General features: G+C 46.3%; 1 protein-coding gene across 1 annotated transcript in view; it reads left to right on the plus strand.

Annotated features, from left to right (window-relative positions):
- The first annotated feature begins 12,157 nt into the window (after window positions 1-12,157).
- Window positions 12,158-20,904, plus strand: part of LOC104364384 (LIM domain containing preferred translocation partner in lipoma) — a 335,033-nt gene continuing 326,286 nt past the window's right edge. The window contains exon 1 of the mRNA XM_042796896.1: window positions 12,158-12,279. The gene's annotated coding sequence lies outside the window, so the exon portion shown is untranslated. The remainder of the gene's footprint in view (window positions 12,280-20,904) is intronic.

Here is a 20,904-nt window from a genome sequence, read left to right on the forward strand (position 1 = left end):
AGACTACCAAAATCAGACCACAGCATGGGCAGAGATAAAAACACAGTGTGTAGGAAATACAATATTCAGGCAGGACAGCCAACGCAGCACTTGACTGTGTCTTAGTCTCTGTAAATCAGCCAGATGTCTAACAGGCAGAACAGCACAAATAAGGTCTCCAGAAAGCACTCAAATACAGTGAAAGAAGAAACTTCATGAATCAGCTTGGTGTGGATTGAGGTCAGTGAGGAGGAAGGCAGAAGGACACTAACGTGAGAGGAGTCATTTATTAAAATGCTGCAGCCCTGAGAAAGAAGAGCAGGAATTGTTGATTTCGGAGACCATGTGCAACAACTGCCAGACAGGGGACTTCCCTTCTTCTCTTCTGGAGTGTGACCTCCACTCACACTTTAGCTGTTCTGTTTTATATCTGTATGTTGTAGCTCTCAAACCCTCAGAGCTGAGTTGCTCTGCAATATTTTTATGTAATGCATTTATTTTAACAGCTTCCCTACATGGACTATGTGCAGTTCTTTGGGGACAAGGCCATTTTTCAAAGTTAGTGCTGCAGAGACAATAAAAAAGAGTTAAAACAGATTAGAGTTTTGACTCTTACTATATATCAGGGAAATCTTACTGGAAACCTCAGACAGATGCACAGTAAAAAGGCTAAGCATGCTGCTTCTGTGATATATTTGCCTGAAATTGCTAGAAGACTCATATAACTTTTCCCTGTTTGCACTTCAGAAACAGATTGCTTCACTTCTTGATCCAAAGTTTGAGCAGTTCATGCTAGAAAAACTGCAAACAAAGGGGCATTGGCTGGTAATCATGTAATTGTTCTTTTCTTCTTTTTTTTTTTTTTTTTTAGTGTATTTTGACAGCACATAAATCATTGTAGCTTTCCAGATAGTTATAATAGTAGAGCTCCACTCCCAAGATTTTAAGGCAAAGCCTTGCAATATGAGGACTGAACATCAGCTGAGCCATGGTAACTATCACTGTCAGCTTAGCTGACAATAAAAGGAGGTTAAGCTAAATTGCACAGACTGCAAGCCTATGCTCCGCAATGTCACACTGATTTTGTTTATTACAGGCTAAGAGGGAGCACATGGAGAGTTACCACAGCTCAACTGATATATGGTAAGTTGTTAAGCTTGTAAGTCTCGAGTCCTTATTTTCTGATTCAGATCAGACACAGGAAATGGAAGACAATAATTAATGAGTGGAAGAGGAGATAGAGCTTTACAATAGAGAGAGATGGTGAGATAACCTTATTACATATTTCATTGGATCTTTTACCAAACAGATGATAGACTCATTATAAAGGGTGCATGGAACAAAGGGAACATTGACATTTAGAGAGATTCTGCACCGGAAAGCAGCCACAGAATTGGCATGATGGGTTTCCGTGACTTTTGTGTTTGGTTTTGGGGTGAAGGAACAGCTTTGTGTCTGCTAGACCTGCAAACTGTTGCAATGTGGGAGTTACACTGATTTTGAGTCTGATGAGAGTTTGGTCTTGAAGTACATTTCTGTTTCTTTCCTCCCTCTCGTTTTGTCTTTATTTTAAAACAATTTTTTCCATGAAGGCCAGGTAGTAGCAGCTTTTCCTCCATTGTTTTCTTTGTTTTGTTTTTCTCACTTGTCCACAGGGTAGGGCTGCTTTTCCTGCTGTATTGTTGCTGCTTCAGAGCTGCCTACACACAGGCTTATATGAGCTTAGTTCAACCACTGTGAACTTTTGTATCTGATGCACTTTATCAGTTGTAGAATGTCTTATTCTTGTTCATTTTAAAAACTTTTCTAACCAACCAGAGCTGAAAAAACAGCTCTATTGATACTTAAATAAGAAGGTCTGCACAACCTTGTGCCTTGGTTTAGTTAAAACTTCTTAAAGCTGCACTCTTTAAAATTAGTGTCATTAGATATGCACTCAATCTGTTGGAAATATCATGATGGGCTTGTACAACCTATTGTCTTTGAGTTATATCTTCAGTGAGATGTAGTAAAAGCCTTTGCTTTCAGTGAAGCTGGAAAATAAGAATTTAAATACTTATGAGCTCAAAGTATATAAGTACACTGGTGGAATTGAAGAAGTGACAATACTAGAATAAGTACATGGGGTGAGACAAAACTGCATTTGGCTCAGTGTCACATCTCCAGATGTGTTTCCTTACATCTCTATGGCAGAGCACCCTCAGCACACTCTGTGGCCCCATAGGTGACTTCAGGGACAGTGGGAGCTGCCTGGGTGCGTTTGGGATCACTTGGAAAGTGATGCATTTTAAGCTAGCTTAAATCTTGCATAAAAAGCTTTAGGTAACACCCAAACAAAAGGCTGCAGCAAGGCCATTATGCTTTTCTAAAATGACGTTTCTCAGAATTTGGTTTCAAAGGAAATTGCAACTTTCCGGTTTGGTTCAGGAAAACACGAAATGTCAGATTTTTCTGTGGAACAGAGATTTCAGCGTTCATTCAGCTCAGCCAGCAGGTGAGGAGAAGCTTAACAGTAGCACACGGAGTTTGCGGCCACCACAGTAATCCCTTGAGCAAAGAGCACATGAGGCTGGAAAGCTCTGAAAGGGAAGTCAGAATGACCCCAACAGAAAACCTTTCCTAAAGGAAACCACATCTGTTCAAGCTGGCATGCAGGATTGTTCTCAGGAGGAGCAAGATGCAAAGTTCAAGGGAACTGCCTGCGAAGACGCACCGTGAGTGCGCTGGGGTTTATATAATGAGCCTCAGCACGAGGAAGCTCTTTGTTCTATTTACAAATCCCTGTATTACTGACAAGGAAACTTCGGTGGCTGCCTTCCAAAGACAACAATGAAGAAAGAAAGAAAGGTGGGTTTTTCTTTGTTTTGCAGCTCACATAAATCCCCTCCTATTTTGAAACGTGTTTTTTTTAAATTATTTTTCTTCCCCCATGTGTAACCCCATCACACGTTTTACAAGTATAATTACAAAACAATCAAACGTGGGAGCAGTAACGAAGAGTGCAGCAAGGAATGCTGAGCCTATTTGTTTGAAAACTCCACAGGTGCTGGTTACAACTTTGAAACACCAATGTTATCGTGTCTGAAGAATATTGTTTCAGCCATGAAGAGGGCAAATACCGGAGAACATTCTTGGATTTTATGCGAGACTTAATTCAGACTCGCTCCTCAAAGACAACCTTATAAAGCAGCTTCTCTGATAGAAAAGCCCACAAACTCTGAGAAAGCTCAGGGTGAGATTGAAACACCAAGGAAAGGGATAAAGCAGAGGTCACAAAATCATGAATAGTGAAGAGAAAAGGAATGAAGAATGGCTAATCATTGTTTGCTATAGCACAAGAAAACTGTGTTTTTTTGTTTGTTTTTTTAAAATTACAATCACTTTTCTGTGCAGCAACAGGCTCTTATTAAAGAGACTTCACTAGGCCAATCTCTGGGACTCTGCCTCTAAAACTCAGACACTTTTCTCTACTCCTCAGTAAATGGTTGAACTGAATGGTGTACAGCTGTGATGTCCTCTGGGAATTAACCCTTGGTACCTGTTACTAAATGCATTCTGTATATTTACTGGTGAATAATTTGACTGTAGACTAAAACCGAGCTGCAGTTCTTATGCTGTTCTTGCTATTCAATGAAAAATTTATGCTGTGAGAGCCGCGTCTTCATCTTTAGCTATTAACAAGTTCCCATTTAATTTCCTAGGTATTTTGGGGAAAAAGACATTCATTTGGTAAAAGCACATTACAAAGAACTACAAGATAGGTATAGTCCTGAGTGTTGTTCAAACTCCATTTCAGACATCGGGAGTCCTTTATCTCGGCTCTCTATCTAGGAAAATATTTACCTATTATAATGATCTAATCACAGGAAGGGGCCAGGGCCCTATTTTTCTCATTTTCTTGCCTGTCTCATCATGGGGTGAGGCTTGATGCAGGGTGTGTACCAGTCCCAGATCCTTGTGCAGAGCTTGCAGCTGATGTTCAACACCAACAGCGTCAACTGGTGCAATATTCTGGGTGGCGATGACAGAGTCCCAATGCTTTCAGACGCTTCCTTGTGACATCCAGCTTCTCTGTCAACACCTTGCTACCATGTGTGCAGAGTGGCCACCTCATTTAGACATCTCTGGAGCAGTGCTGATGTGGCTAAAGCAAAGCTGAGTAGCTTGTTGTCCTTATCTGAAGGTAAAGAGTGAACAAAAGGTCTTAACTGGAAAGCACTGGAACCAGTCTGTTTAAGACAAAGATGAAGCAGGAGAAAGCCCAGATGAAGTCTTGGACATTCAAAGAGTTGAGCTGTCTGGTTCTGTGGTGTTCCCACAACCGAAGACACAAGCTGATTTCTCTGACTGTAATAAGATAGGGTGGGAAATGTTGTGTTCTTAGGTTGTTTGTTGCCTTAAAACCTCATTCTCTGTAATGCTAAAAAAAACCACTTCAAGGATATAGGTCATTATCCCTGGTCAGCTGCCCAAAGGGAGGGAACAGAGGGTGGTAAACAACTGACACATGGGTGTAGCCAGCTTTTGATTTAATAGTGGAGAAAAGTGGCATTTTTCAGCCTACGCTTGAGAAGGGTGAGATGTTGAACACGTGAGATGGGCCTCCAGAAGTTCCGCAAATGCCGGAACCATGTGGCTGAAATGTAGTCAGGATAAGGCAAATATCAAGTGAAAACTTTTTCTTTTTTTCTCCTGCAGTAGGTGTAGGCCCAAAAAATACAGGTGATGCCAAACCATCAGCTTTCCTGAAGTTTTGAAGACATCTGACCCTTTCTAAAACCTCTGTGCAGAACAGGTATTTCTAAGTGTATCGCTTCATGCTCACAAGCCCAGTCTGGACCACCAGCCCTTGCTTGGACCATTACCACGCTTCTGCAGCTGTGGTGGCTGGTCTATGGCATCAAACAAGTAATTGAAGCAGACATGCCCTGGAAGAGGGAAAAGGATACATGTAGGTGGCTCTGATATCTTATGCCCTTGCCAAGGCACCAGTGAAATCCTAAGGTTTCTCCAGTGCAGCCATCTCGTGAGAGATGTGCTCAAACTCAGTGTTCCCGGGTTATTATGCTGAAGGGAGGGGAAGATGGTGCTCCTAGTGCAACTTTACTCTCAAATTGTACACTAGATTAGAGGCAAGCAATTTGGAAGAGATCTATGAGCAATCTGGTTTAGCTCTCTGCAGACATTCCTCTCCAGCCGCAAGCAGCTCATGAGCAGCTCGAGCCCAGCTCCAGTGCCAGGGATCTGTCACCTCACTGGCAGTGGGGATGGGCTGGCTCCTCGGCGATCCAAATTCTTGATGGTGTGAGGAAATCTGCGTGCAGGGATGGCTGAGCCCAGGGCTGCTGGGGTGCCCTGTGTGTGTTTCTGTGTCCCACAGAGGAATGAAGCAAACAGAGCAGCCTGTGGGCAGAGATGCTGTTGGTCAAGGTCAAACACATGGGTTATAATGGGCCTATAAAAATTTTTGCTTCAGTCTATACTTATATGCTATAAGGTATGAGGAGTTCTTAGGGTAACTAAATGGAGGTAGAGAGCCCATCACTTTATTATCCCAGCGTGTTCTCCCAGAGGCTGGGAGGGGCTACTGTCTCTTTTTATAGATGGTGCACTGAGGCACAAAGCTCCAGAGTCACTGGGAAGGAACACGTTGGATAAATGTTTCTCATTAGAAAATGTTTATTTGTCAGACATGATTCCTTTCATGTTGTGTATGTGGGAGTGTATCCATTTCAGCAAGACACTCTAGGAAACGTTTTCTTGGAATCAGCATGGAATCTCTGGCCAAAATGGTCCTCCATCGTGGCATGGTCATTTCTGGCGTGCCTGGGAAACTGTAGGTCAGGTCTTGGAGCTGAGGCTGGCAAGACGGGGAATTAAAACAGGCAGAAGGGTGCCCTGATCCTCAGTCAGTACTGGCACTGTGATTTGTTTTTCATTGTATGCTTTTTGTCCTTTATTACAAGGGAGAAAAGTCCTCCAAAAATGTTGAAAAGTCCTGGTTTTGTCACAGTAGAGATGGGAAAGCTTCCAGACTCTCCAAGATATTGGCAAATGGTTGAAGCTGTTTCCAGTTTAGCTCAATCTGCAAATTTCCCAGGGTCCCACATCTGCTCTGTTGCAGAGCAGGAGACTTAATCCCCATTTCCTACAAAGAAAACGATGGTATACAGACTGCCTAATCGCGTAGCTGAGAATGGGCAAAGCTGGCAACCAAGAACTGGAGACCCAGCAGCTATTTCCTCTCCTTTTGACTTCATTGTCCTCTGTTTACAAGCTGGTCTGTCAGATTGCTCACAACCCCGTTCTCATCCCTTATACCATCTTAAACACTTGTTTTTTTGAGGCTTTAAACTATTTAGGACCTCTGTAGGGGATGGCTAGGGAACCACTCTATGGAAGACGCCTCCTGAGACAGAAAATTGAGACCTTTGCTATTGCACAGGGTGCTGTCTTATGGCATGGGATTTGGGCCTGCCTAGTCCTCCTGAAACATCCACCTCAAGTTATTTGTCCATGGCATTAGCCAAACTGCACAGCTTTTGATTTCCTAAACTCTTCTCATGAATCCTGCAATTCTTCTCTCAAGTCTGCCCAAAGCTCAGGGGAATGGAAATGTCCAGGGGCCAAGCAGAGTTCAAGTTTTGTTCAAATGAAAAACATCAAGAGAAAGAGTGTACTACCTCTGAGCAGGGAGGCCAGAAGGTCACTGGCTTATTTTGCAGTCTTGTCAAGCAACTCCTCTCTGATCCGTTGTTCATCACAGCTCAGGCTGTTTTTTCATCCAGAATAGCTCTTCATATTTATTTTAATTGTTTTTTCCTTTTTTTTTTTTTTTTTTTCTGTGTGAATTATTTCTCTTACATTTCACCAGGGGGAATCTAATTTTCTCTTCTCCTCTCCTCCCAATATTTCGGATCTCTGGGTGTTTCTGTACTATGCTCATCTTCCCTGATTGGAGTGACATGTGAAATTCACAGTTGGCATTTCTAGCTTGCAGAGATTATATTTATGTGGCTGTACACATTTTTACATGCTGTAACTCTATTTGCTTTAGAAGAAGAGCCCACAAGATTGATGATTAAGGCAACATATTTAAACATATATATCTTGTAAATGTGTTAATGACTATATAGGCTATAGGTCCCTATGGAAATAAGAAGAGGCATTCTTTTAATAAACAATGGAACACATCCAGTTTTTCTTCCTACTTAAGTTATTTACAGCACATTCACTAAAATGCTACCAGATTCAACGATATTTGTCTCTTTCTTGGCTTCTTACATACATAGTTTTTTTCCTTAACAACAAGTCCAAGATTTTTTTGGAGCCAAAGCAGGAATTATGATGTGTTTTTGTTGTTGTTGTTCTTCTAACCAGCTGTCTCTGCTCATCTTGCTGTCACTAGGAGAAGACATCTGCTTAGTACATTCAATATTTTTGCTTTGATTCTCAACAGGGAGGTCAGAGTCTATGCAAAAATGTCCCCCAAAATATTTGTTACTGCAAACATTTCTCTTAAGACTGGGGTACTTCTCTGTTTATTTAGTGTAGACTCTGTAAAGAATTTTACCAATTCCCTTCCTGTAAAACAAAGCACTCGTGATTTGCAGTGCTAAAATCTGGAAAAGAGACATTCACCATTAGCGAGATACTGTGCAAGATACCAGATGGTGTAAAATACAGAGTCCAGTGACTTCTGCTTTAATTATATCCCATCACTCTGATGAAATACTACAAATGTGCTTTTTTCCCCTCCAAAGCTGAGACCCAGAGAGTGAGGATTCTTAATGAAATCGTCAACTTCTTTAACAGTTCTATGTGCTAATTTCATCAAGATTGATTAGAAAAATGGAGAAGTGCTAGTTATGGCTTCCCTGTGGCCACAGAGCTTCAGGTAGTTCTTTCTTCTAGGCACTAGCAACCCTCCTTCCTCATTAACGAAAGATCCAGTCTAGCAAAACACTTCAATCCTTAAATCCACTCCTGTTCAACAGAACGCTTAAACATAAGCTAAAATCTCTCTGGGCTGAAATTGGATTTAAGTATGTCCTTAAAATTAAGCACGCTACACTGGCACGTGGCTCAACTGCAGTTTCTCAGCATTGGGATTTAGCAGTTTTATAAAGCTTTACCATTCCTTCCAAGTGTGGCACAGGCAGCTACGTCCTGGATGGTAGATGGAGCTGAGTGGGAGCAGAGCCTGAAATGGGTGCACGGAGGTTTATACTTTCCTGAGCTACCCAAAACTTACTGTGGCCAACAGTGAAATGATATGGAATTAGATAGAACTAATTGCCGGGTAAAATCGAGCATCTGGTGAACCATGTACAACTCAGACGTGTACAGAGATGCAGGGTTTGATGATAGTCACTATCTCTGATATACTCACAGAAAGTTGCAGAGGTTATTGGAAATTGTATTTTTCATCAGTGAAGATTCCCTTGGAGTTCTGGCCCAGACTCGATCACTGTCAGTGATCTGTGCTTTAATAATGCTTGCCCAGTATGTGTCTTGCATTCCTGTCTGGATGCAAAAATACCTGCAAAATGGGGAATAACAAAGCTTGGCCCACTGCTGTTCCTAGATTCCTTCCACCAGGCAGCAAGCATGTATCTCTAAATCAGGAACATGCGCCCTGGTTGGAAATGAATTCAGACTTGCAGGTTGAGTCTTTTCTTTCCTGTCTGCCTAGTATCCATGCTGGTGTTTCCTCATTCCTTCCCCAGTGTCACAGGAATGCTATTGCTGTGAGCTTAGATTTTGCATGTGCTTCCAAGAATACCCTTTGGAGACCGAAGGGTCAAGTGTGCTGCTGCAGTGTGTGTCTGGATGGAAACAGGCATCCTCATGGTGAGGTGGGTGAAAAGTGATGTGGTTTGGGGCAGAGGAGTCTGCAGTTGATCTAAGGCTAATTGCATCTGATCTTTGTCTGAAAATTAGGTGGCAGCTCTCCCAAGAACACGTGCTGAGTGTGTTTTCCAGCCTCTCTGGCTTTTACCCACGGAAGGATTAGTTCACCAGGTGGGCGACTTTCCTGTTGTTCTGGAATTGTTGCTAGTGAGGGAATACGTCAGATCCCCACAACTTCATCTGACTAAGAGTTGAACTGCAGCAAAAATGACTTGGGTTACAGATAAGGAAAGGTTTTCTAAATGTGAAAATCTGGAATGGATCCCCTAGATATCGTTACGAGAAGGGTAGGTGAACCTCGAACCTCTGGCATGGTTTAGGCAATGCTGCTCCTGCTTTATGGCCTGAGGAATGAATTCCCATGGCTTCCCAAGGGCTCTTCCCATACTGTTTTTTTTTTTTGTTTGTTTGTTTTTTTTTTTTATTTTATTTTATTTTTGTAGCTGAAATCTTACTAAAAAGCAGAGACCCAAACTCTGAAAAGCAAGGTTTCACCTGCTGACTTCTGGAAACTTTGTACAGAACCAGGTTGCATGCAGTCTGATGGGGTGTCGTGGTGTATTGTTCCCTGCACTAAGCCTTGCACTGTGGGTTTATAAGGGCTCCTGCAGACACGGGGAGGTGAACCGACTGCTCTAAAGCCGAACAACAGAGGAAAAGTAGGAACAGAGGCCAGGTTTCCAGGCCTCTATCAACCATTAAAAAACTTAATTTCCTTGAATTAATATCGGCCCAGGCTGGATCTTGTATTACTGCCTCCTGAGTGGCCTACACAATGTCAGGCATTTCAGTCTTTTGCTGTTTAATTCATTTTGCTGCTATGGTGCAGAGTACGGTAGATATTACCGAAGGAATGATTGCACATTGCCAGTATTTTTGATTTTTTCCAGGCAAAGAGTAGATTTTCACAGCCAGGCTCAACACCTTGAATTTTATACTTTAATTTCCAAAGTGTATGATATTGGTCATGATAGGAAACTGAAGAAAAAAAATAGAAAATTCACGCTGTGCTTGACAAGGCAGTGACCATTCCGGGCAGCACGTTACAAGAGTAATGGGCTGCGAATCAAACTTCTGCTGCTGTGCTGCAGAGGATTAGTCACAGTTCATCTGCCTGCAAAATGGAGGTACTAGTAGTTACTATCTCACACTGTGGAGGCTCAAAGCTTAAAACTTTTGGGATCATTCAAAGGAGGCTGCTGCGGATGTGCAAAGTATTTTCTGTTAACACGACTGGAAAATTGCATAAGCTTGATGGATAAAGAAGCAATGATTGTTGGATATGGAACAAGGAAAATATTTGACCACTGGTTTTCTCTGAAATATGAAATGGAGAACACTTGTCTCTCATCTTGGGCCAAACAGTTTCTTTTAGTTTTCAGATGCTTCCCCTAGATACCAGTTGACACAGCACAAGGGCTGTTGCAGATTTTCAAGAAAGATCGAGCAGAGAAGGAAAAAAAGAGGCAACAACAATCCCTCTATAATTCTGCTTCTCTGGAGCATTACAAACACGGGCTCCGCTGAGAGCCCCACCACGCTGGGGTTGACAGACATGAGTGCCAGGAAGTCCCTTGTGATGACTGCCTGCCCCCGGCACAAAATGCCATCGTGAGTTGTCCTCAGAGCGTGATGAAGAAGGAGCACGACCTCGCAGCCTGGTGGTGAGAGAGCTCAGCTGGAAGGAGACACATGAACTGTAGGTTCTCCAGGGAAGGAACTGCACCCAGGTTTATAGGGCCTCGGGCAAAGGCTTTGGCTGCTCAGCTTGTGCTGGTGCTACGCTCTCATCCACCCGTGCTTTAGAAAGCAGCCGTGCCTGTGTCTTTCACAACAGGCCGTGTTCACAGAGCGCTATCGGCACTCTAGGTACACCTACGGCATGGGGCCCCGGTGACTCATGTGCTATTCTGCTTTGGGTTTGGATCTCAGCAGGGTTTAAACACAGGGTAGGCGGCTAGGACAAGGCTAGGGTATTTCTAGTCATAGTCATAATGCTTCGAAACATCTGTGGCTGTGACTGACAGGCTCATGCAGATTTAGCTGCAGTGCTTCTAAGATAGCATCTGGCCCCGGCAGCCCTCTCCATCCCTCGGGAGGAATTTAGCACCCCCGGTACAGGGGCCAGTGCAGGACACGGAATCAGCTACAGATTGGGAATTTGTACCTAGGACTGCATTTGGGCTATGTCATGGTTCCCCTGCTGTGGGGCCTGCCGGGGAAGGGGTGTCTGTCAGCCTGGGGTGGTATCTCCCAGGGTCTCCGATCTGCCAGAGCACTCAGGTCACTCTGGGAGCGTGCTTGCTTGTTTTAGACACCTTGGCAGCCAGGGAAGAGGGAGGGAGGCTGGCTGGATCACAACCCTGTACTCCAGCTTCTGAAGTCTTTCAGGCACTTAATGTCCTTTTTTGGGTCCTTACGTGCAAACTTTCTCTCCTGGGGCTGTCAAGCGGTGACTGTGGACATTAAAGCTGGTAATGGATAAGACTGTAAACATCTTCTGAAAGCGCACAGCAGAGCCTTTTATCGTCAAACTGAAATACATTTAAAATTCTTAAAAACTCATCCAGAAATCTCTTTCCAAATGAGTAAGGCTTGGCAACTCTCCCCTCCACAGCCTGAGTGCAATGTAACCCTTCCGTCTTCCCTTTCTCTTCAGGGCAAATGCAGATACCCAACAGCTACTTACAGGTTAATATTCTATTATAAAAACAATCACAGTCAAAATCCGAATTATTTTAATTGCAGTCCTTATAAATAGCCACAAAACAATCAAACAGAAAGCTATCAGAAAAGAGTTTCCCCTCCCCCTCTCCTTAGTATGCTCGACAGGTTTTGTTTTTAATCTCTGAGCATGCAGCTCCTTTGCAACTCTGAGCACCTTTTACCTCCCCCCACCTCTTCAGGCGCCCCGGCTGGGGAAGAACATAGAAAAAGGTTGTTGGAAAAGCATCACCACCACCACCACCACCCCCCAAAAAAACAAAACCAAAAAACCATAGGGAACCCCGGACAAAACTGTGTGAAAAGCTGAATACTGCAAACCACGGCGTGAGTTTCTGGGCCTAACCCCTCAGGTTACAGGGCAAGGGGGGTGATGCCCACAGGGTCGGAGCTGCCTCCAGCCCCGTCGTCCCCCTCCGAGGTACCGGGAGCTGCCGCCCCCCGCCGTGCGGCCGCCCCGGCCCCGGCCCCGGCCCCGGCCCTTACATGGACAAATCTGCCTGCAGGGAAAGGCAGGAATTTGGGCCCTTGACGTCAGCCCCGGGCAGAGCGCAGCAGCCCGGCGGGGCGGGAGGCAGCGGCCGCCGCTTTCGCTTTTTGTTTAGGGGGCGTCCTGCCGAGATCGGGGCTGCCGGCCTCCCCGCTTCCTCCGCCCGAGGGGGGGTAAGGGTCGAGCGGGGCGCGGAGGGAGGGAGGGAGGGAGGGAGGGAGGGAGGGAGGGATGCAGGAGGCGGGAACGCCGCCGCCGCCGCCGCCGGGGGGGATGCGGCGGGGCGCGGGCGGTGCTGGAAGGACCGGAGGGGGAGGATGCGGGAGGGGCTGGCCGGGGGGGATGCCGAAGGAGGGGTGTGGGGGGGTGGGGGGTACAGAAGCAGGGAGCGCGGGAGAGGCTGCCCGGGGGACGCGGCAGAGCGCGGAAGGGGGCGGCGGGCGGAAGGGGCCGGCGGCGGGGCCGAGGGGCGGGCGCGGCGGGGCGGTCCCGGGCCCGGCCGTGGCCCCGCCTGCGGCCCCACCTCCCCCCGCCGCCGCCTCCTCCCGCCGCCGCCGCCGCCGCGCTCGCCTCCGCTGCCTCCTCCCCCCCGAGGTATTGTTGCAGATAATAACTTGCCCCCTTCCTCTTCTCCCTCACACCCCCCCCCCCCCCCCCCCTTCCCCACCCCCTCCGCTCGCCGAGGCAGCTGTGCAACAGCTGGAGCCCCCGGCCGGGGGGGGGGCCGCGCCTGGCTCCTCCCTCCGCCCGGGGCGCCGCGGCCGCTGGAGCCGGCGGGGGGACGGCCCGGCCCGGCCCGGCCCGGCCCGGTGCGAGCTCGGCGGCGGCGGGGCGGGGGCAGCTCTCGGCTGTGGGGCAGGGGGGAAACTTCCCCGGGACTTCAGCGGTCCCGCTGCACGCCGGCCCCGCTCCGCGGCGGGCGGGGGCTGCCCGCCGGCCGGGCCCCCCCGGTGCCGCCGGCCGCAGGTGCACCTGGCCCGGCCGCGGCCGCTCCGCCCCGCCGCCCCCTCGGCCGGGGCTCGGTAGTAAATACCAAGTTGAGTGAAGCCCTGGCAGCTTTTTATACGCCAGGGGAGGCCCACCCTTCCCCAGCAGGTAAAGACGTAAAAGTTTCCCACACCCTTACGTCACCCAGGGCTTTTTTTTTTTTTTCTTGCGTGTATATACATATATATATATATATTTTTTTTTTTCCTCCTCCTTCTCATGCTCTCCCCTCTGAACAGGCAAATCTTATTCCTGCCATTGTTTGGGAGCACACTCCACGCCCTGGGGCTGTGCTGGGGAGAAGTCAGTGCTCTGGAGTAGGAGGTGTTGATGGAGAAACTTATGCTGTAATTGCTGTGGCTACTGTACCTCGAGGTGCAGTTTGGCTCTGTTAGTGAAACAGAAGAGTGTTGGATTCTCCTGCTTTGTTTTGATTATTTTTTCTTTTGTTTGTTTGTTTTTCTATGCCCGTACCAGTTGGCTTTTTGGCCCAGTTGTTTGGTTTTCGGGTTGGGTACCAGTTTGGTATCTTTCTGTCTTGCTAGGCAATACACAAAACTTTTACGAGCTTTCAGATGTGTCTGCCCGCACATCTGCAACACTGGCCCCTGTGCCCAGAGTGGTTTTGACTTACATGAAATGCAAGGCCTCACGTGGAAGTGTTAAGTGTTTAGACACACTAGATTTGAGAATTTCTTTGCTTCCTTGGACTCATTCACCTGTAGGGTTTGAGCTTATACTTTCTGAGACTTATTTTTGGGGCAAGATCTGAGAGAGAGCAGAGAGTTCCTGGTTGTCTTGGAGCTGGGTGATACAGCAGGTGCTGGCTCACCAAGTAATTACAGATGTGGGATATTAGGAAGGCAGAGGAGCACCTGAAGCTGGGGAACAGGATGCAGCATTTAATCTCTATGTTATGCAGCTGTGTTCATGCTGGAAAATGTTGGTTGCTGTCCTGTGTGTAGCCCAGCCTGCTGTGCAGCAGCACAGTTTGGGAATGTGAAGGACTTTCTGGTTATCCCCACCCTTGGTGCAGCAGGATTGGCACAGGCAAGGCTAAATAGTACTCACATGGGATTTCCTTCAGGAAATCTTTCTATCTGAGGAAAGAGATTTACTGTTGAAAACTTCTCTGTTCATTGGCCTACTCTGTCACTCCCTGCCCACCCCATGACATTTTATCCTATCGCTCCTAAATTTATTAGCTCTGTTATTCCCCTCTTTCAGTTGTTTAGCCTTTCTTGGAGGGTTTTTCCCTGCAGGTTGGGCTGTCAGCAGGTGATGGTGTGGGTGGTGGCCACAGGGCCTCCTGGCAGAGAGTTCTTACCCTCAGTCTAATCCTGCCTGCAGCTCCAGTGAGATGCTGGTGCTGCTAATGGGGCCTTCAGCCCTGCCACCCTCTAAGTGTTGAGTTTCATATATAATTTTCCTTTAATTGTTTTCTTATTTTTTTTTTTTTTTTATTTTCCACCTGAGTCAGCTTGCGTTGGCTGTTATTGGGAAAAGTTACTAGTTTGGGGGAACCTGGTCCAGGATGGTGGCAGCACAAAGTCCTCATCACATACGGTGCTGGTAGCTCTCCTGCCATCAGGTGCCTTCTGGTTATTGTAGGCTCTTCTCCCAGCCTTGTGATCGGAGGGCCTGTTAGGGGCACGTGGGTTGCTGGAGGTCACTGTAGGCTTTTTGGGGGTCTCTTGGCTGGGGAGAGACATCTAGTAGCGGGTAGGTGGTGTGCGATGAATCTGTTGGACTGTGGAAATGGCTCTGCTTGTGTGCTGCAGAGCCGGCGCTGCTCTTCCCAAAAGTCAGCCCCAGAGCATGTGCTCTCTGTGGAGGCTGTGGGCACGTTCACTGTGCACGTGTCCTGTGTTGCCTGCAGTCCAGAAGTGCTAGTCAGGGATATGTGGCCCTTGTATGCTGCCTGGGTAAACTCCTAGCTAGAGATGGAATATGCGTCCAGGAAAGTTAGGCTGAAACTGTCTCACTGAAGCTTCTGTAGGTACAGCCCCAAACATCTGTGAATCACTGTTGTGCAGTCTCCGCAGTGTGTGGTGCCTGGGTCGGTGAGGATTACAGGTTCTCTTGTTGCGCGGTCGTCTCCGTCGTGCAAGCCCTGATCACCCAGTGTGGTTGGTACCAGCTGCACCACCGTGAGTTTGGCTGGGCAGATGGGCTGGTACTGAGCTGGGAAAGAAGCTCCCATTCCTGTTGCACCAAGGTCAGATATTCACTATTGGAGCATTCTTGTAGATCGGCCCGGGTGTCGGGGCAGGATGCTGGTGAGCATGCCCATCTTGGTGTGGGCTCCAGCTCTGTGGGTCCTGTCCTCTTCTGTTAGTTGTCATTTGGATGAGCAGCTACCCAGCTTTAGGGGGTAAAAGTGTTGAATGATTTTGTCTGTGAAGTGGTCTAGTGAAATCAGGGCAAATGGGCAAAAAGCTGCCTCTAGACTGGTGGTTCAGGAGTGGACTTCCAATCCTGTATCCCGGCATTCATGGTTAGGGTACAGAAAATCCCAGGTTCCTGTGCAGTTTAGCTGCCTTGTCTCATGGAAACTTGCAGAGCACATCGGATCTCCAAGTTGCATTGCTCTGAATATCATCTTCAGCTGTGCTGTGTTAGTGAGAGGTAATGGGCTCTGTTTTACTGGAATGAGGAACTGGTGCAGTGTAATTCAAGCTTTCAATGAAAGTGCAGATTCAGATGTGGATCCATTGCCAAAGCACTCGTTTCTCTGGGATGTTCGGGGTGAAGATTCAGAGCTGGACTAGTGAGTTTTGCAAGGTACCTAGTAGTGTCAGCTACAGTCTCAGTGGAGCTGGAGTGCCTTTAAATATAAAATATGATCATCTGTATGTATTTTTAATTATAACTCATAGTATGAATTACAGTGTGGGGATTCGTGGTCAGAGTGGAGACACCACTCACTTAATTTTGAAGCCTGACAGTTGCCTTGTTTGTTAAAATCGCTAATTGTGTTTGTCAGTGTAATGCCTGACTATAAAAATTAAGTGACTCCCTTCTGATCAGTGAAGAAGCCTGACATCTGCAGTTTTGGAGAAGGGGGGTAGTAAAAATGGTGGGGAGCTGGAAAACCTGAGGCACTATGACCAGTAGTTTGGGATCGCTCCTATATAAGGGGCACATATTAGAAAGGTGTCACAGAAACAGTGAGTGATGGAAAAGGGCTCTCTGTGCCTTTGTTCCAATGCAAGCCAAGGTGAAAGTGGCTGATTCAAAATGAATAAAATTAAGTGGTTTTCCATGTGGCTAAAGGGTGGCATTTATCATGCAGAACATTGCTGAGGACAAGAATTTAGCCAAAACTAGAAAGTGGATGGCATGGCTATATGAACGTTTGGTACATTGAGTTATACCAGCTAACGGTGATGGCTTTTATGTTCTAAACATCTAATTGTAAAGAAGAGATTATATGGTGCAGGTTTCTCTGAAACATCTCTTGCTGACTGTAGCTGCAGAAAAGCAGTAGCTTGGGTGGATGACAAATTGCTTGTAAGAAGACAGTTTCCGTGTGTCTGTGGAAACATATACCCTCAGGGTGACCACAGTGGTTTCTCTATTCCTTTGCCCATCATGGTTGTGCGAACAATGCATCCTCGGTGGCATTTCAATCCTTGTCAAGTGTCTGAAAGCCTGACCCACACAGCTCTGCCTTTCTCTTAATAAACTCTTCTGGTCCCGACGTGGCTCTGGGCACCACCCACACCCTCTGCTTCATCTGGCCCCAGACCACACTGGGTTTCACCCCCGGCCGATCACCCATGCTCTTCTCTGTGCCATCTGTGGTAGCTCTGGTAATCAGTCCCTTCAGGTGGAGGGAAGTCCCTATGGAAGCATGGAGAGATTTTAAAGTTGGCATTGGGATGACGAAGAAATACACATTTCCTTTAGGTACATCTCTGCTTTTGAGCTATGTTATTTTTTTGATGGAGAGAAGCCTTCAGGGAAGCAAGATGAATACCAAGTCTATGTGACCCGCCAGAAGTCTGGGATTCAGCATCTGTGTTCATGTGTGTGTGTGAGCAAGACAGTAACTCTCTTGCCTTCTTTCAGTCCCCTGCAGCCTGCTTTCTTACCCCAGTAGCGTCATCATCTCCCTTTGCTCTGGCTCTCGTAGCAGGGTGATTCTGCTAAAAGCTAGAGAGCTTACTGGAACTGCAGCCATGCTTCAAAAGCGAGCAGGAGCGGGGGAGACAGAAACCATAGCTTATCTAAGGATGTGGGTTATCTGAGGGACGGATTCGCAAGGAACAATACCTTTAAAGAGTGTGGGTTATATGTAGGAAAACACAGGACTTGAAATAACTTCATGAACAATGGTTCCAGAGGACGGATTGGAGGAAAGGTGTTGCAATTGGCTTTCACGTGTGCATTGGGATGCTGGAGGAGAGTGTTGGTAAAGTCTGAAGAGCTCTGTGTTTTCCTCTTTTTAATTTAGGGAGCTTTTTGTTTTGTAAAATAGAAACAAACAGAGAAAAGAAAACAACAAATCAAACCGAAAACCACAGACCAGAAAAACCCCACAAAGCTTAAAAGCTTTTTGAGAGCTTGTGCCTGCCCAAGAAGCAGGGGTTAGCAGGGTGCAGGGCTCAGCTCTTGCCGTGCCTCCCGCTTCTAGGCACGGCAGGGCAGGTAGGGCCTGTGATGTTTCCAATCCAGACCTTAAAAAACCCCCTGCTACCCACACTTAATCACTGTGATTAAGGGTACCAGTAGAGACACCTCAGTGGAGATTATGCTTTCATCTCACAGACTTGGTTTCGATCACGTTCTGAGCAAGCACAAGAGCTGGCATGAATATGATCATTTTTAAGTAGTTGTCAGCAAGTCTCTGTCATTTTGGACTGCCAGTATCTGTTGTTGGTATCTGTGGGTGACAGTGACACACGTGTGAGTCACTCAGAAGCACTCCCAAACTATCGCAATATGCTCAGGAAAGGAAAACAAACATCGGTGGAGTTGTGGGCTGCTGATAACCTTTTCTTAGAAAAAGATAGAAGCTTTTGAGCCTTGCAGGCTGTTAGGAAGGATGTTTTCTGTAGCCCTTGATGCCATAAGGGAACCTTGTAATACAGTGATTCCTTGGTAACCCCATAAATGACTTCATTTGGTTTGGGGGAGTTGGGATGCTTGAGGGTCTCTGATTTATGCCAGCTTTGTTTCTGTGTGAGAATCCCTGTCAGCCCTCTTTGGGATTTCCAGATTTGTTTGGGAGGGATCCCGTTTTGTGCCTAAGTGGGTTTATGCACTTGAGTATCCTCTAAGTAGGTTCCATTCAGCACTTGGCTGCCTTCCTCCCCCTGCTACCGCTGCCCAATGATGCTTCAAGGCAGGCAAACTTCCGCCAAGTCTTGCATGATTGTGCCGTCAGTGGAATAGTTAGTTGAGATTTAATATGGCTATTATCTTTAGGTAATAAAATATCAACTAACTTGCCATAACTATCTTGTTTAATGTCTATTAAAAGCCCCACATACTTCATTCGCTGGGTGAAATTTAATAGAAGTTCATCTAAGCATTTATTGCTTATTTAATTTAAAAATAAGTTGATCTCCACAGTTGGTAACAGGCACTGAGGATTTAATTAACATTCAGTAAACTACCCTGTTAGCTCTGAATTACACAGTGAGGTCTTGTTTATGCATCCATTTGTAACTTCCCTCCCACCCCCCATTTTTAGGCCAGTGGATCTCATTGTGGGGAGCTGCAGTTGTCTCCTCTGCTCGTGCTCCTGATCTCTCTTCCAGCTGCAGAGTCTCTGCCCGGGCTGTGCAGCCGCAGGGCCCGATGCTGCTGCGGAACCAGGACCCGGCTGCTTCATTTTGGATGAGGAGGCTGACAGACCGTGCCACAGACCTTGAAGAAAGGGCTCTCTGGAGCCCTGTGGGGTGGGTAGGGATGCACTGCATGATGGGGTAAAAGCGGTCTATCTCCAAAACTTAGTTTAAGCTTAACAGCAAATTTAAAATATCTCCTCTAAGGCTTTTTCAGCAATGAGTCTGGCTGCATGAAACTCTGGTTGGTAAGGGTGTTTTTTTTTTTTTTTTGGTTGTTTAAGAGAAACTTGGGGTGATTTACAGGTGACTTGCAGGTGGTCCTGCTGCAGTTTCTGTGTTCATTGTACCCCAGCTGTGGTGCTTTATACCTCAGTAACGTGCATGTGCATCTTCAGTGTGTACATGTACGCTGAGGAGCTCTCTCTGTTTCACCAGTTTATTACCACACCATAACAGACCTGGATTACTCTACTTAATGAGGCAAGCTTGAATGAAAGCGAGGAATCTCCCAGACAGTGCGTGGCATGCAGTGACTGGGTTGGGAGAGTGATTGGATTAGCAGTTGATAAGTGGTTGTAACTCCAGCTGCTGCATCTCCCCTGCCTCACTCGCCTGGGTGCCAGAGTATTCCTGTTTCAGCTCAGCCCTGAAGAAAAATCAGCTGGCTTGAATTTAATACACCTCATTGCTTGAGGCAGAGACTTGGTTTGCTTTTCCTGGGTTTGGGCAAATCTTGAGAGATACCTCAAGCTATTATTGTGTCCAAGACAAGCCTTTAATCTGGATTTTCCAAGAGATAAGTAGTGATCGCAGCAGCCGTGCGGCAGTCCTGTAGTTAATTACAAGCAGTGAACTGGGTTAAAAGAATGGTGTTAAAGTTGCAAAGTCCGAGTGCTCCGAAGCTATGAGATACCAGAATGAAGGTTGCTCATGAAACCTTACTTTGGCCTCCCCTGCAAGAGGGTATTATGCTATAGCCACTTAATTGCCAGAACACCTACTCTTTGTGCCCAGAGTGGAAGGTGATAGTTGATGAGCAGCTATTCAGTTTCTCTTCTTTTTGTGCAGTGTGTGGCCCCAAGCCTGGTTTACTACATACTATTCAAACTTGGAAGTCAGTGCAGAATTATTAATTTCTTTTTGCGCTTTTCTGGAGTGCTCTTTGCTCTTTCATTGGAGTGCTTTGCAAATTGGGGGGAGTATTTTTGCAGTACCTTCCCAAGGTGAAGGAAAATTGTTCTTGCCATTTTAATAATGAGAGGAGTGAGGTTGGGAGTCTCACGTCATCCCTGACACTGAAATCGAGGAGAAAAAAGCCAGTTAGACCAGGGTTGTTCTCTTTAGTTCGCAGTCATAAATGATAATCAGAGAAATGGTTGAAGAGAATCGTTTGTAATTACAGACTAAAGTTAGCATCCTTTCTGCCCAACAGTGGAGATTACTCTGAACTGCTTATTGCAGTTATGCCTATCATTACAGTCTGTCCCCCCCATCTTTTCTGCATTTACCTGCCTCCTATGCATTATCATCATCATCCTCGAGTGGGTGACAAGGACTGTACTTACCTTGCATGGGTATTGAAATGCCTAGCTTAGTATGGAAGCTGGTCTTTGCCTCTGGCATTTAGAAACCAGGGCAACTTAGTGCTGTTCATTCTGAAATGTGGTAGGGAGGTCCAGAATGAGCCACAAAAATGCTTAATGTCCAGGTGGTATTTATGTATAAAAACATATTTCAAGGAGTAGAGTAAGGGTAATGGGAACTTCACATCATCTGCTGGATGCTTCCTCAGTGGCTTGTTTTCCCATGTACAGTAAAACTGCCATTTTTTAGGGTAGTTTAAGCTTCCTTTAAAGCTATGGTGATTCTCCATCACTTCTGATCCTGCAGGCTATTTTTTAGGAGAATAAGAATTATGCCTTCCCTAGCACAGTTCCACTTTGGTGCTTTTTCAGAGAATCGGTTTCTTGGGATGCACAGACCCAAGCTTGGAAAACACAGCATCATATCTTT

This window comes from Tyto alba, unplaced genomic scaffold, assembly GCF_018691265.1.
Source record: "Tyto alba isolate M040663 unplaced genomic scaffold, T.alba_DEE_v4.0 Super-Scaffold_10, whole genome shotgun sequence".
Taxonomy (NCBI): Eukaryota; Metazoa; Chordata; class Aves; order Strigiformes; family Tytonidae; genus Tyto; species Tyto alba.